Source organism: Pleurodeles waltl, chromosome 11 (assembly GCF_031143425.1).
Source record: "Pleurodeles waltl isolate 20211129_DDA chromosome 11, aPleWal1.hap1.20221129, whole genome shotgun sequence".
NCBI classification, from domain to species: domain Eukaryota; kingdom Metazoa; phylum Chordata; class Amphibia; order Caudata; family Salamandridae; genus Pleurodeles; species Pleurodeles waltl.
This window is the reverse complement of record NC_090450.1, coordinates 268,316,247-268,332,284: the sequence shown is the minus strand read 5'-3', so window position 1 is coordinate 268,332,284 and position 16,038 is coordinate 268,316,247.

The following is a 16,038-nucleotide window of genomic DNA, read 5'->3' as shown; positions in this document are numbered from 1 at the left end:
CTGTGTCCCCCTCCTTGTCGTCTCCCTCCTCCCTCCCAGTGTCATCTACACTCTCACCTGCATGCACTACATCTACAGGCACTAGGACTCACACCAGAACACCCAGAACCACACTCCGCTCACCTGCACTCACCACTCCCCATTACCATTTACACGTCCCCTGTGTCCACTCCCAGTGTGTCTGTGACGCCCCCTCCCAAAGTACCCAAACGCGGGCACCCACACACCCAACATCCATCCACCTCACGACAGCCTCCAGTACCTGGACCTGCACCCAAATTACCAAAAGTTACACCTCTTACAACCACCTCCTCTTCCTCCAATCCCAGACACCCTCCAGCTACCCATCCCAGTCTTCGTCAGCAACTCTTCCTTAGCAATGTTGACCTCTTTGCCCCCACCCCCACCCCTCCAATTGATAGGTCCCGTAGTAGCACCTCAGCCAAAAAAAGTCCAGTACCAGTGGTGCGTGTTAAAGGTTTGTGGAGTGCACCGGCCACCAGGGCAGCCAGTGTGACATGGAGCCAAAGCACTGCCAGTCCACCCCCTGTAAAGCACCTCAAGTTGGAAAGTGGCCGACGGGACAGGGTGAAGACTCCTGACGGCAAAACTGCTCACAAGGGTCCCAGGGGGATTGCAGAGTCAGCTGTGACTCCTCCAAAGGTGGTGAAGGGCCAGAAGAAGTCTGCACAGTCTGGTAAGAGCAGCACGGCGGAGAAGGGCGCCATCCTTCCCGGCGGCCGGGACACCACCGCCAGAACCGTCGTCCCTGGTCTGGAGACCACCGCCAGAGTCAGTGCCCAGGAGGGCAGCACAATTGTCACTGGCCAGGAGACCACCGCCAGAGTCAGTGCCCAGGAGGGCAGCACAATCGTCACTGGTCAGGAGACCACCGCCAGAATCAGTGCCCAGTAGGGCAGCACAATCATCACTGGTCCGGAGACCACCGCCAGAGTCAGTGCCCAGGAGAGCAGCACAATCGTCACTGGTCAGGAGACCTCCGCCAGAGTCAGTGCCCAGGAGGGCAGCACAATCGTCACTGGTCAGGAGACCACCGCCAGAGTCAGTGCACAGGAGGGCAGCACAATTGTCACTGGTCCGGAGACCACCGCCAGAGTCAGTGCCCAGGAGGGCCCCGCAGCCTTAGCCCCGCTGGGCAATGAGGGACCGTCATGCCACACACCAATGCACAGGTCAGAGACCGCCATGGCAAGCACCGCTGAACAGGGAAAACACCGCCATGGTGAAGACCTCTGAACAGGGCAAAGCACCGCTGGACAGGGCAAAGCACCGCTGAACAGGGCAAAGCACCACTGAACTGGTCAGAGACCGCCATGGCAAAGCACTGCTGAACAGGGAAGACACCGCCATAATGAAGACCGCTGAACAGGGCAAAGCACCGCTGGACAGGGCAAAGCACCGCTGAACAGGGCAAAGCACCGCCATGGCAAAGCACCGCTGAACAGGGAAAACACCGCCATGGTGAAGACCGCTGAACAGGGCAAAGACCGACATGCCAAAGCACCGCTGGACAGGGAAAAAACCGCCACATCAAGCATCGTTATCCCATGTGCAGCTGGGACAGTGATGGAACTGGAACCGTCACGGGGAGCCTGATGCAGTCTGGGCACCAGTCCCCCTCCAGAACCAGTGGAGACTGTTATCCACTTGAGAGACTGTGGCTTTGCACTCCCCAGGATGGAAGAGTGGGCAACCCACCCACTGTAGAGACTTGAGAGACTGTGGCTTTGCACACCCCAGGATGGTACAGTGGGCAACCCACCCACTGTAGAGACTTGAGAGACTGTGGCTTTGCACTCCCCAGGATACATCAATGGGCATGGAGCCCCGTCGTGGATCTGGCGTGGTGCTGTACTCCGGCTGAGGCGCCCCCCTTCCCTTCCCCCTGAGGTGCCTGTTGTATTTCTATCTGATGCCCCTGCAGTGTTCTCTCCGTTTGTGGACAGGTATCTAGTGTGGGCCTCGCCCATGCATTTTGGGCCCAGTGGTGCACGGACATTGATATGTGCTACTACTTCTCGTGATGTATAAAATCTGGAATGTGTATATATATATCTGTATATATTTGGTAACTGTATTTTGATACATTACAATGTTTGAACTGATTTCCTTTTGTCTTTGCATTCTTCCGGGGGGATTGTGGGTTGTTACTGTGATGTTTTGAAATGCATTGGTGTGTGTGTTGTAATGTGCGAGGGTGGGGGTGGGGGTGCTGCGTGTGTGTCCCCCTGACTATTGCCTCCCCCCCCTATGTCGTAGGTGCAGTACTCACCGTTGTCTTTGGCGCCGCCGTTGCTGGTGTTCGTAGACGAGCAGGAAGACAAGGGCAGGGAGTATTTGTAGTTCCGGCTCCATGGTGTCCTCCTTCCTCCTGGAGTGTGTTAAGGTGAGCGTTTTCCCATTGCAAAAGCTGTTTCCGCCGTGTTTTTATCCACGGTGAATCCGCCCCGTAAAAGGTGGCGGATTGGCGGGTTGTGATACTGTGGGCGGTACATTGTCTTCCGCCTGTCTGTTGGCGGTGACCGCTGCGCTGCTTGTCTGTTCCGCCGTGGCGGGCGGAGTGTTAAAGTGGCTGTCTTTGTTGGCGGTTTCTGCCACGGTCATAATTCCCTTTTTTTGTCCGCCGGCCTGTTTGCGGTATTACTGCACCTTTAACACCGTCCGCCAGGGTTGTAATGATCACCTAGATGTCTAAACCCACCCTCACCTTGGCACATGCAAAGTCCCAGAGTTTCTATTTAGGCACTGGGTTTGGCCTTACTTTGTACCAATGGTTCCAGCCACTCTGGGGGATTGTGGACTCTCTAGTCCATGATTTCGCTTCGCTGGTGAAGATGGAGGTTCCAACTGGACCCCAATGTGCTGGGTCCTCTGCCTCCTCAGATGATGTTGCTTTGTTCTCACCTGTGGGTGTCATCATGGCCTGAGTGCCCAGTTCATCATCATCTCCCACCATTCTTCTGTCTGGCGCCATGGTGGATCTGAACCAGGAGATGTTTCTTGTTGTCACCTCTTGCCTCCTTTGAGTGGTGATCATGGTTCCATTCACTGTGGTCACTGCGTATAAGCCCCTCTCAAATTGGATATGGAACTTCCACCCTGGGTTGGCTCCTAGGAAATGGTGCAGCACCTTGTTCAGTGTCCGCATAAACCCACCCACTGTGCCACTCGCCTCAGGCCACTGAGGGATTATTTTCTTGTGTTGGATCCCCAGTGATGCAAGGCAGTCTCTGAATTCCACCCCTGGAATGGAGGACCATTTTCTGTTTTGAACACTTTGGTATACTATATGCTTCAAATGCCTTCTCCAATAGCAGTTTGATGTGGGCAAAGGCTGTGGTCGCTACCAACTATACCACTGGTAACTTGGTCCAATCATCTACCATGACCATGGTCAGACTTCCGTCTGGGAAACTTCCAAAGTCTAGACTTACCTTTTTCTGTGTGGATGTGGGAGCAAATTCCATCACCACAGGGGCAGGTGCAGCCTGGCTCCCCATGATCTGATATGTCTGGCAGAGTCGCCCGGCTTCCTCTACCTTTCCCCTTCATGGCTGGAAACCACAGTTTACTTCTTATCCTTGCCTTAGTGGGCTAGGTCAATAACTCGGTTTTCCAATAACTTGGGGATCACGATGTGCTGGCCCCTCATGATGATTCCATCAGCCATGGAGCTTAACTCCTCTGATTTTCCACAGTTGCTAGAGCCTTCACTTCTCATCTGGATGCCATTGATTGGCATCTTGCAGAAAAAACCTCAATGAATTACCACTGATAACCTCCTCAACACTCCGGATACCATTGTCCTCGGATATTGCCTGCCTGATGTCATTGAGTGTCATAGCTCTAGGGCATGCAAGTATGGATATAAGCGTGCAAACTCCTCCACCCCATCGCTATCTGTGTTCTACCCTGCTGCACGCTCTGGGGTGTCCTGAGAGGAAGTTGACCATGTTGCCAGCTCCTGGTCAGTAGGCCACACTGAATCTGTAGGGTAGCAGCTGCCCAGCCCAATATTTGGTTCTGGGTGGTGTCCCTGTGAACAGACTCACCAGAGGCTTGTGATCTATTATTACCTTGAATTCTCACCCATAGATTTAGAGGTGAAGATGATGGCATGCCCAATTGATAGCAAGAACCTTGTGTTCAATTTGCATTAGTGCACTTCCCAGAGTTGTCTGGGTTAAAAAACACCATGGTGGTATCTGCCAGCAAGGCATTCTTTATTATGTCAAAGGCCTCATGTTCATAGAGCCCCACAAGCGTCTCACCTCAGTGGTGGCACTTCCTTGATCACTGCTGATTTATTGGGGTCAAATTGCAAGCCCTCCTGAGAGAACATAAAACCAAAGAACTCAACTTTTGGCTCAAGGAAGGCACATTTGTCCTTATGCTTAGACGGACCACTCTCTTTCAATCTCTGGAGAGTGTCCCAGAAGAGTTTTTGATGATCAGCTAAAGTAGAGAAAATCAACCTGTCATTGCTAGTGTTAAGGATGCCTTCAAGTCCTGATTGCATTCTGGAATACTTCTGCAGCTGAAGATATTTCTGATTTGGATCAAGACAGGTCTAAATATTTTGAAAAAGTTGCGATGTACCTGCTGTCTTCATAGAGAACTAACAGGTGGTAGCCTACATTTAGGTCTAACATTGAAAACCACTTTGCCCAATTGAGGTCAGCAATAATGTCATCCATTGTTGGTGTGATTGAAGCGCTCACCTGATAGTCTCATGTCGATGCAGAGATGAATATCTGTCAGGTGTTTATGTCTTTCTGTGATGACAAGCGGTGATACCCAGGGGGCAGGCTCAGAGACCTTTTCTATTATGTCAATTTTTTCCGGTTCCGCTTCTACCTGCTGGCGTAGATGGAATGGTACTTGCCGGTGTCTCAGCTCTGTGAATTGCTCCAACATGTCATCCATCTCTAGGTCGTGGATCTCCCTGGGGAAGAAGACAAGGCCCAGATCTTCGGCCATGTGGCACCCATGCAGTGTGCCTGTAGGAGGCTGGTCATCTATGTAGAGTGAAAAGCTAGGCACACTGTGATCTACCGGCAACCACACTTTGGCTTACAGAGGTAAAAACTAGATCACCTAATGCTCTAATTTTTTATGGTAGCTTGATTGAACAGTTAAGCCAATCTTGGAGAAGTGCAGAGCACTTGTGGTACTCACAGTATCAATCATGCAACTCACACATTCAAAGGAATAACTCGACACCAATTTATAAAAATACTTCGGATGTTTATATAAATTTTAAGACCAAGATTATCAAAATTGGTTAAGTACTTTTGGGGATATGGATTTTTGATGTTTAAAGAAAATAGTATTTTTGTGCGTTATTACGCACCATATGAATCAATGGAAAGTCACCTTTAAAAATACATATAGAAATTGTACAGTTAAGTTACCAAGTTCTTGTTTTGCAGGTTGTTCAAGGGCATCGGTGGGCCCACTGTGCTAGCTTTAGACACTCAGTGGCTCCTGGTTCCGTCAGAAGCAGCAGGAAAAAGTCTCTGGAGCAGGGCCACTGCGGCGGACCACTTGGAAAAGGCAACCGGGTGCAGAGAGAATTGGTGAGCCAGGAGCTGTGCGCAACCATGCCCTTGAGATCTGGAGGTAAGTCACTTCAAGGGTCGCTTGCAGGACAATGGGGGCACTCTGGTGGGAGGTCCAGGGTGTTCCTGAAGTTCCTTGACTGGGGCTTCCTCCTGGTCCTTTCTCAGCCCTGGACAGGCTGGTTTTTCTGGTGTCCGACATCAGCTAACTAGTACCCAAGGTATTGGTACGCTTCAGCCACTGGAGGGCGCAATGCCATCAAACTTGGCACACTTGCAGGGTTTGCCTCTTGGTCATCAGTGTGTTGTCGGATCCAGCTGTGATTTCCGGTTCAGAAGTTAGTGGCCAGTCAGTAAAGTGACCCCCCTGTGGGTTGCTGGTTCTTTTTTGCCGAGTGGAACCTCCACTCTGGAGGGAGTTCTTTGGCAATTGGTGAAGCCTGGAGGTCCTCTGGGTTTCTTGAGGTCAGTCCTGTTGTCCAGCAGCTCCTCAGCAGCGTTTGTCAGGTCCTGGGTGCAGCAGGCAGGGTTTGGCACCTTTTCTTTGTGCAGCAGGTCCACACTTCATGTGTCTTGGATCTTCTTTGTGCTGGTCTTCATTGTGTCCTTCAAATATGTTTTCTTGGTCTAGGGATGCCCACTAAATACTGAATTTTGTGGGCGTTTTAAGGGGTACCTGGTGGTGTCTAATGGGACACTTACCTTTGAGTGGCTACACCTACTATAGTGACCACTTCCTGTGGGATGAGTCACTTCCCTAACTGTGATTGGCTATTTTCCTTCCATCCAAGATGGAGGAAAATGAAATGGAGTGTCCACCTCACACACAACACCTCCTATCTTTTGTGTGGTTTACCGCCTTTGCTCTCGCCAAAAGTGGGGGTTTGCAAAGGGGCTGACAATCTACTGCTAGCAGCAGGCCTGGGGGTCGAGTTTCAAAGGCGGTAAGCGCTTTGAAGCTCACTGCCAGGCCAGTGCACATTCCTGAGGGAGGGGTTGTTAGTTCCTCCACAGGGAAGGGCATTGTTTTACAAACCAGAGAGACAGGGCTCTCCCCCAAGGTTTGTAGATTGGGTGTCTACAGGTGGCAGGCTGGATAAAACCAGTCACCAACCATGCCAGGGTAGTTAACATTTGCAGGGAGCACCTCTAAAGTGGTCCTTGGGTACATTTAGGGATAAATCCAATACTGGTACCAGTTTGGATTTATCACTCTGAGTTGTTTGATACCAAACAACCCAGGGTTCAGAGCGGCCATCATGTAGCTGGAAAACTTGTGTTGACCAGTGCCCAGCACATGTATTAAAGCTGCTCTGTTCACTCAGTATGTCCCAGGTTTGGCAAGGACACAGTGGGGGCATATTGCTTATGCAGTTATGCCCTCACATATAATATGGTGCACCCTACCTTAGAGCTGTACGGCCTGCAAGAGGGGTGTCTTACCCATAGTAAATGTGGTGCATTGTGGACAGGGCACCCAGGCAGTGTGCCATGTCGAGTTTGTGTTTTAGGTTTGCACCAGGACACTTAGCTTGCAATGGTAGTGGTGGGTGCATCTACATGCATGTCCCTAGAGGGTGGCACAATTAGTGCTGGTGCCCTATACCCTGGGTACCCTTTACTAGGCACTTATAGTGGTAGTTAAGGGTGAATCCAATTGTGCCAATGCATCACAACAGTCTTAGTGAAAGAGCTCTGGCCCAGGGAACCTGGTTAGCAGGGGCCTTGGACACTACAACTTCTAGTCTACATCAAACATCAGGCAAAACGTGGGGGCTAACCTTGTCACAAAGAGGCCTTTTCGCACACCTTTTCCCTCCTTGGTGATGTGGAATTGTGTCCTGCCTTCTTATCTCTATGCTGAACATCTGCCTCTATGGTGCCCATGAGGGCAAGTGTCTCTTTGCCTCAATTTGGGTATATATCCTGTTACACGATGGGCTGAGGGGAGGGCATGGTTGCAGCAGTAGATATTGCTGATGAGTCATCACAGTAATTGATGCCCCTGTGTTGATTAGGGTAGGCACCGTCGGGCCCGTGATGACTACCTTGCAGAGGGGCTGGGGGCATCTGCTTTTGCTGCCTGGTGCCATGTAAGATATGAGGAACACTTTTTCCTCTTAGGGGTCTTCTTCCTCTTAGGGGCTTTCTTCCCCTGCCTCTTCTTTGTTCCACCAGTCTGCACTCCTGCTGGCGGTCGCGGGGCCCTCACTGACTGACAGATGGCGGATTGCTCTGGGTGGCGCTCTTCTACCCCGGGCCTGTCATCCTCGGTCACTGTTTCTACAAACCCTTGCAAAGTGGTTGGTTTTGTTGCACTACAAACACATGCAACCCACAACCAGGCACCTTTCCACTGGGCGATATCCCAACCCGCAGTTTCTGCAGGAGGGCTCTGTACCTTGATTTGTTCTCCTTTTGTAGGGTGGGGAACCTACCATGGACCGCATCGACTGTCTCTGTCTTGATGATTGGCCCCTTCTGTCTGCCAGCCTGCCCCCGTCCCTTTTTGATCGCCATCTCCATCTCAGCCCTGGTGCTTGAAAGAACATAGCTGTAGGCCAGAATGAGCAAGTCTTCTTGCTTTATCATTGGTTGTCTTTTGTTAAGCCTCCTCAGGTTCTCTGACCTGCGCCCCTGTATACGTAGTTGCAGCCCAAAGTCCTTTTGCTGATCATTGTCCATACAGGTGCTTGCAAGGGCCCTCAAGTGGGCGTAGACATTGTCCATCAACTCACCTTTCTGCCTTGCGTGCAGGGACGGCTCCTCCACTAGGGCGGAGGAGCATCATCCCCCCGCCAGCAGCCACAGCTGCAAAACCTTTAAAAGAAAAGGATAATAAACTGTGTTTATTATCCTTTTCTTTTAAAGGGGAGGGGCCATGGGGTGAAGAGCAGCGAGGGGAAGTGCTCAGCACTCCTCCTCAGAGTGCATGTATGTTTGGCTAGCCGTCTCAGGCGGGCCAAACATACGTGCGCAGTAGGCTCTCTCAAGCCCTGGCAACACAGTTGCCGGGCATGAGAGAGCCTGCACAGGCCCCCAGTCTGCCTGGGAGCAACCTGGCTGGGTGCTCCCGGCCAATCCTGATGCTGCTTTGGGCCTGTGCATGCCTGCCTGTCTGGTTTGGAGGGACGACAGACAGAGGAGCAGGACGCGGCGGCGAAGGTAAGTGTTTTTATTTTTATTTTTTATTTTTATTTTTATTTACACCACCTGCGCGTGCACCGCCACGTCCCTTGATGTTATCGGGAGCGGCTAATGCTTGCCTGGCATAGTTTTGTACATCCCGAGTATCTGGAAGGAGCTGTAATAGGTTATAGATCTCATCTTCCGTAAAATGCAGCAGTGGAGACCTTGTGACTTCATTGTCTTTCTCTCTTGTGGCTCTGAAGTAGTCCTCCAATCTCCCTAGCCTGGCTTTCCAACTGGGGCAGCAGTGGCTGGGTCCACAAACTCACTAAACAATGCAAGGATCCCAATTGCTGAATATGCAGGAATAGCCTTCGCCGTGGATCCATGGGTGCCACCTGCCTGTGCATTGTCCACCATTTCCCCTCCACCCTCAGCAGGAAGATGTCCTTGGGATCCCATACATGCCACCTGTGTTGTGGGGGCACTCTTTGGGGGGCCCTTCCCAATAGCAATGCCTACGTATGAATGGGGCCAGCCTCTGCCTTCAGTTCTGTATGCCCTGATGTAATTCCTGCACTGTGCAGTAAGTATTCACCAGTGTTGCACATGCAGAAGGTGCAGTACTCTCTATATGTCCATTCCTTTCTTTTCTTTTTTTTGTGAGTTTCCTAATTGTGTGCTGTACCTTTGCTGTGAGAGCGTGCGGCTACTGCTGATCTCCATCAGGTCAGGCCTAGCTGATCTTGAGAACTATGCGCATCCGTGAGTGCAGCTGCCACATGACAAGGTTGCAACTTCACTCACTGCCGGGTCCCAACCTGAGCGATACAGGGGGTAGGCATGGTGTCCTCCAGCAGCCGCATTGGTTCTCTGTCCTCATTGCCAGTGTGCTGCGCGGTGGACTAGCAAGCCACTACTACCATAGGCCTGCATTTGCCGCTGTGTGGATGATATAAACTGACATCACTCAGAATGAAAACACTTCGGGACTGAGCCTCGAGTGACTCATACCCTTTTGTTTTATCAGCTCGCCCATGCCCTGTCGAGGTGTTACGTGTCTATGTCACTCTACTTACTATGAGCCCGAGTGGCTCACTTCACTGCCCTTAATTCCACATGTATCTGTATTTACTGCACTTTCATGGACATCAGTTAGTGGTGACCAGAGAATCGCGGCTGCGACACCTGATCATCAACTTGCGACCCTGGAATGTTGTCTGCAAGCCCAGTCTTTATGACCATAAACAAAAATTCCTCTTGCTTGGGCACTAGCCTTGTCTCCTTAAAATAGCCAATGAAGGGAGTTGAAAGCAAGAACTCTGCTGCACATACGCCTTTCATCCAGAGTCCTCATTCACAGAGCACTGTTAATTCAAAAGAAGCCTCACATCATGTCTTTTTCCTCTCTGCGACTCCTGCTAGTGCAGGAGTTATTACCAGAAATTTTAATGAATATTCATGTATCTTAAGTGTTGAATTTGCGTTGAAACTGTAATAACGTAGGAAAAATAATGCACGCATTTGAAAGTGTGATCACGATGAGTGGACGCCAATGTTCACAAAGAGTACTCATTAATGACTTATTAATAAGAAATGATGAGCATTTACTTGATTAATGCAGTAATATGCCATATTTGGTGTTATGTCTTATGTATTATCTTTATTAATAGAGAGCCCTAACTTAGCGGAGGTCTTGGCCTAGTTGCATGGCCTAGTGTCAAAATGCATTTCTGGTGCATTTAATAAAATGTCTGGTTAGAGAATTAAATGGTGATTTTTCACTGTACTGAGATAATGTGCTAGTGACTAAAGTCTTTCTCATGAGAAAGGCTTGCTAGAAGACGTTGTTCCTGTAGTGCATAACATTGTAAATGTAACATGTGTAAGACTGACTTTCTCAGGAGAAAACAATAGAGACACTGACTGGAGTATAAGCTGCAACAATATTGTTACCTGACGAGCCGGATGATGATGACATTACAAGAGAAGCCAATCATCAACATGTGAAACATGTACTATTAGAAATTACAAATCAGATTTTTTCGTTTTTATTGGACAGAGTGTGTACATATGATCCCTTGACCAATGGGGATTTGGGGAGTAGTTTTAGGAAATCTTACTTAATGGGACTGCCCTGAGAAGAAGACCCAATTCATACCATTCCATACCATTCATTCCATTTCGCCATTCTATTTTCCCATTTGCACATTTGGCCATTTTCCATCTTGAGAAGAGATGTGCTTAACTTAATATTTAAAAGACTTTGCCCTTTCCTGAAATTTGATGCTGAATCCTGAATCCTGAATGTCCTAAGGACGAAGACTGACACTGCTTGCTGATCCAAACTAAGGACAGGTATTAAGAATTAGAATGTTTTACTATGTCTATTTGGTTTTGTTTCTAGGTACAACCACAATATGTTGATTGAGCCGTAGTTAGATGTTTTCCAAATTTGTGTTGACTAAACTGTTTTGCATGAACCCAACATGCTAATTCTAATCTGGTACTAGTTAAGGAGCTCACTAATGAAGTCCAATATATGAAATACCATTGAAGTCTTTCCTTTGCTGAAACTAGATGTATATGATATCGTTTGCGCAATTATTCTTGCTATTAATTTGCACTGTAATATCAGAATGTGTAGTAGCACAAGCCTTGATTAGATTGCGTTTCTTTCGCAGAGTCGGTCAGCCCGTGTGGTTTCTGTATGTTTATCATTTGATTTTGAGATTAACTTACGTGACATTAGCATTGTTAATATAGGGAAATAAACCTTCTAACTTATACATAAAGGTGTGGTTATTCCTGACTGCAAGATTATGGTGCGTCAATTACTGAATCTATTGGTTACTAATGTTATTGATTATTATTGATAAATAATGTTAAAGATTGAGAATTGACTATTGATTTGTGTTGGGACGGGGCCTATATGGTGGGAACATCTCAAGCGTTGGTCAAAAGATTCATCGACCTATTTGCGTCCCCTTGTAAGTTTACTTATTAAGGTCTGACGCCCCAACACTGCCAGTCTGCTGTTCAGGAACATGGCGAAAGAGGAGCATAGACAGGAGCAGAGGAACAAAACGTGAGGCAAAAATCAGCATATGGTGGAGGTAAACTTCCGATCTGCTTTGTAATGATTAATAGGATTGCAGGTGCAACATGAAATGTTTGGGGGAGGAAAAGGGGAGATGTGTGAAGACCGCAAAGAACGTGCAGATCTCGGCATCTCCGAGCCACATTAGTTTCGAGGGTTGAACTTTTTGAGGTGACCATGAGTTCATCTAACACATAACTATGAAAAAGAACATACTGTTGAATTTGTCATCACAACCTGCAAACACATCGTTGGGATACTGTCGGTCAGACCGGGGTTACATGGCGTCCCTGACAACATTCAGGAAATTTACTGATTCAGGTCCTGATTTAGATATCAGTAGAGGTATTATTCCATCAAAATGATGAAGGATATCCCTTCCACCAACATCTAAATCTCTTTATGATTTAGATTTTGGCAGACAGGGTATCCATCACCATTGTAACGGAGTAACTCCTCTGTCAATATCTAAATCAGGCTCTTAATGTTTTATATACACATTGCATGAAAGCTAGATTTTGATTCTACTAAAATAAGATTTAAAAGGTTAAATGTGTGAAAAAATGTAAGTAAACACTTTAATGTATAGAATGCCAGTTCTCATGCCTGGGGAATGGTTGCATTTCCCATGGTCTCAGATAAATGCTACGTTCTGCTTTGGCCTTGCATCTTAATGCAGTAATTTCACTTAAAAAAAATAATGCATATCTCGGTCTCACCCTAACCATTTCTGAAATTAATCATAGCTCCTTGAAGTGGTAATAAGGCGCTTTTTAAAGCTTTATATCCAGTGGAATCAGGCCTTTCCATTTCTGTGCGATGCTTAAGAGGCATGTCCTTGCTAATTAAAATAGCAGATTTATATTTCATGCTTCGTGCTGCATTGTTGCTCTGCATAAGGAATGCTGCCAGTTCTCAAAGTTATTCTCTGAGTTCAGCACTGTTCATTCTCCTTTCTATGTAGTGCAGTCAAGTAAAGAAAGTATTGCACAGAGAGTCAACATTTAACTCTGTCTGAGTAATAGGTTTCTAGTCAAAGTTGTAACAAGAACTCCTGAGTCTTCCTTTGGACAATGGAACCTGTTCTCTTTCTCTGCTGCTTTGCATGGCTGTTGTTAGTGGCCACCAGAGGAAACCCTCAGATGATACAGATTTTCAAATAAGTTGCTAATTGACATTTTTGAGCGTCATTGGTAGAGGTTTTATCAAAGTCATTACACAACGGAAGCCATGAAAATTAAGGAGGCTGTTTTTTCCTGCGTATTGCCAGCTAATGACTGCATCTGTAGGAGTGGTTTTAGTTGGATTTAAGGTATTGTTTGCATGTTTAAGGTTTTTAATTTGTCCCTGCTACAATGAGATGCCCTGGTAGTAATTTCCCATACACTCACATGAGGGCACCTGCTCTGATTCAGTTTTGCTAAAAGGTCCTGTAATGCCACTTCCAGTTATTTAATCACATTAAAGGGCCATGTAATGCAACTTCTGTTATGTCATTCAGGGGTCAAGGAACACATTTCAGTTCCGCTACTGGTGGCCTTTTGGTGAATCGACATCCATGTGCACATTTTGACATGGTAAAGGTTTGATCTGCCGATATGGAATACAAACGAGGACCCCTGAAACTACTAAGGGCAGGACCTACCAGGGGAAACAAAATGTAAATTACAAAAAGCAGATTAACTCTCCCTCCAGTTCACTGTGCTATACATTATCTTTAAAAATTACTTTATCGAACCCGGAAATTAGGTACACAACATATCTTTATTAAACAAAATACCTGATTTACTGTGCATACATTATTTGCTAACATAAGATACGCCTTCTATATTCAATAAAAAATTACATATGCTTCACTTGGTTGTCCAAACAATAAAATAATAATTTATATATGCCCCCAACACAAACATTCATTTCATACCCACCTATTGCTTTAACTCACTCTACATATCAATCACTCTCAGTCATACTGCTCTCATACCAAATTCAAATCCCATAAATCATCCCAATCACTTAAACACCTACCTAGCTACCGCTCCTTGGGGTGAATTAATCCAACAATCGTATTTTAATTCATCATGTTCATCATGCCTTCAATGTTGATCAAAACAATGTATAACAGTTTCTATTCACATTATACAACCAATTACAGCTGGACATATAGCCCTCTTGATTCAAATTTAGTTGCAGCAGTTTGTTGGTCTGTGGTCCATCTCACAATAGTGCGTTTCGGTTTGACCCAATAATAGGAACCACCTTCGTCAGGACGCTCAAAACTCAAACAGGGTAGCACAGGAGTTTGTCTTTTTTTCGAAACCAAAATGTGCACAACCAAAATTTCAAATAAATTCTTAAACAAAAACATGAGGCTCTAATGGATAAAAAAACTATCTCGTAATACCCACATGGGTTCAAAGTATCATTATTCCGATTTCTGGGCTTGATATAGTACTTTTTTAAGATAATGTATAGTAGAGTGAAATAGAGAGGCGTCTCAATCTGCTTTCTGTAATTTACTTTTTGAGCTGTCAATATGTACAGGAGGAATTTATGGGAGGTGTGGGGAACCCGGAATTCTGATATATGTAGTAACTAGAGTTACCACAGGTAATGGAATTCACAGTTCCCTTGGAATAAGTTGGTCGATTTTGGAGTATCCCAAGGATCAGCACTGACCTGTTTAGATGTAACATGATTTGATGATACATACCTATACCTGGGCTTCCCTCGAACTGGAAAACTACAGACCATCTAGCTGATGTTAGATTTGGCATCCTTGGCGTGGTCTCCCCTAACTTTTTGCCTCTGTTTATCAGGTTGTTGATGTGTGCTGGACTCTGATTTTGCTGCTTATGTTACTCTAGGCACTTTACTACTGCTATCCAGTGCTTAAGTGCAAGTGCTCCTGTGTAAAATGTATGTGTAATTGACTTTCCTTGATTGGCCTATTTGATTTACTAGTAAGTCCCTAGTAGAGTGCACTTGAGGTGCCCAGGGCCTGTAAATCAAATGCTACTAGTGAGCCTGCAGCACTGGTTGTGCCACCCACATGAGTAGCCTGTAAACATGGCTCAGACCTGCCACTGCAGTGTGTGTGTGTGCAGTTTTTAAACTGCCTACTCGACTTGGCAAGTGTACCCACTCGCCAGGCCTAAACCTTCAATTTTCTTACACGTAAGGCATCCCTAAGGTAGGCCCTAGGTAGACTCCGGGGAAGGGAGTAGTGTATGTTTAAGGTAGGACATATATTAAATTGTTTTATATGTCCTGACAGTGAAATACTGCAAAATGTGGTTTTCACTGTGCAAGGCCTATCTCTCTCATAGGTTAACATTGGGGTGGCCTTTAAATATTATTAAAGTGCAGATTCCCATTGGGAGCAGATAGAAATGTGGAGTTTAGGGTCTCTGAAATCACAATTTAAAAATACATATTTTAGTAAAGTTTGTTTTTAGTATGTGTGTTTGAAAATGCCACTTTTAGGAAGTAGGCATTTTCTTGCTTAAACCATTCCGTGACTCTGCCTGTTAGTGGATTCCCTGTCTGGGTCAGTTTGACTGTTGGGCTGCTTGAACCTCTCCTCTAGACAGTGACACAAAGGGAGCTGGGCTGTAGTCTGCATATCCTGATGATTCATCTGTGCTGGGAGGAAGGGGAGGAGTGGTCATTCACACCTGAAAGGGCTGTCTCCTGCACTCACACAATGCAGTCTCCAACCCCCTGGTGTATGTCTGGGGCCTGACCTGGGCAAGGCAGGATCTTACAAACAAGAGAGATTTTCCTTTGAAGTAGGCCTACTTTAAAGGTATAAAGGGATAAAAGTAGTGGACCCAAAACACCTGAAAATTAGATCACTTCTAGAATCAAGAGGAACCTCTGCCAAGGAGAAGAGCTGAAGAGCTGAGGAGAAGTGCTGCCCCTGACAGTGACTGTGCTTTGTTGGGCTATCCTGCAGTTGCTGCTTCTGCCTGTGAAAGGGGACAAAGACTGGACTTTGTTTTGCATTCCTGCTTGAGAAGAATCTCCAAGGGCTTGAACTGAGCTTGCCTCCTGTTGTTGAAGTCTCAGGGCCATCAAAGACTTCCCCTGCCAGCACCTGGACTCCCTGCTGAGACTCCTGCCCTGCCAAGTGGTGCCCTATCCAGTCCCTGGGCCCTTGAGAGGTGATGCTTGCAGCCAAGAACTGAAAATCCATGCACAGACCGCCGTGCGGGTAAATTTATGATG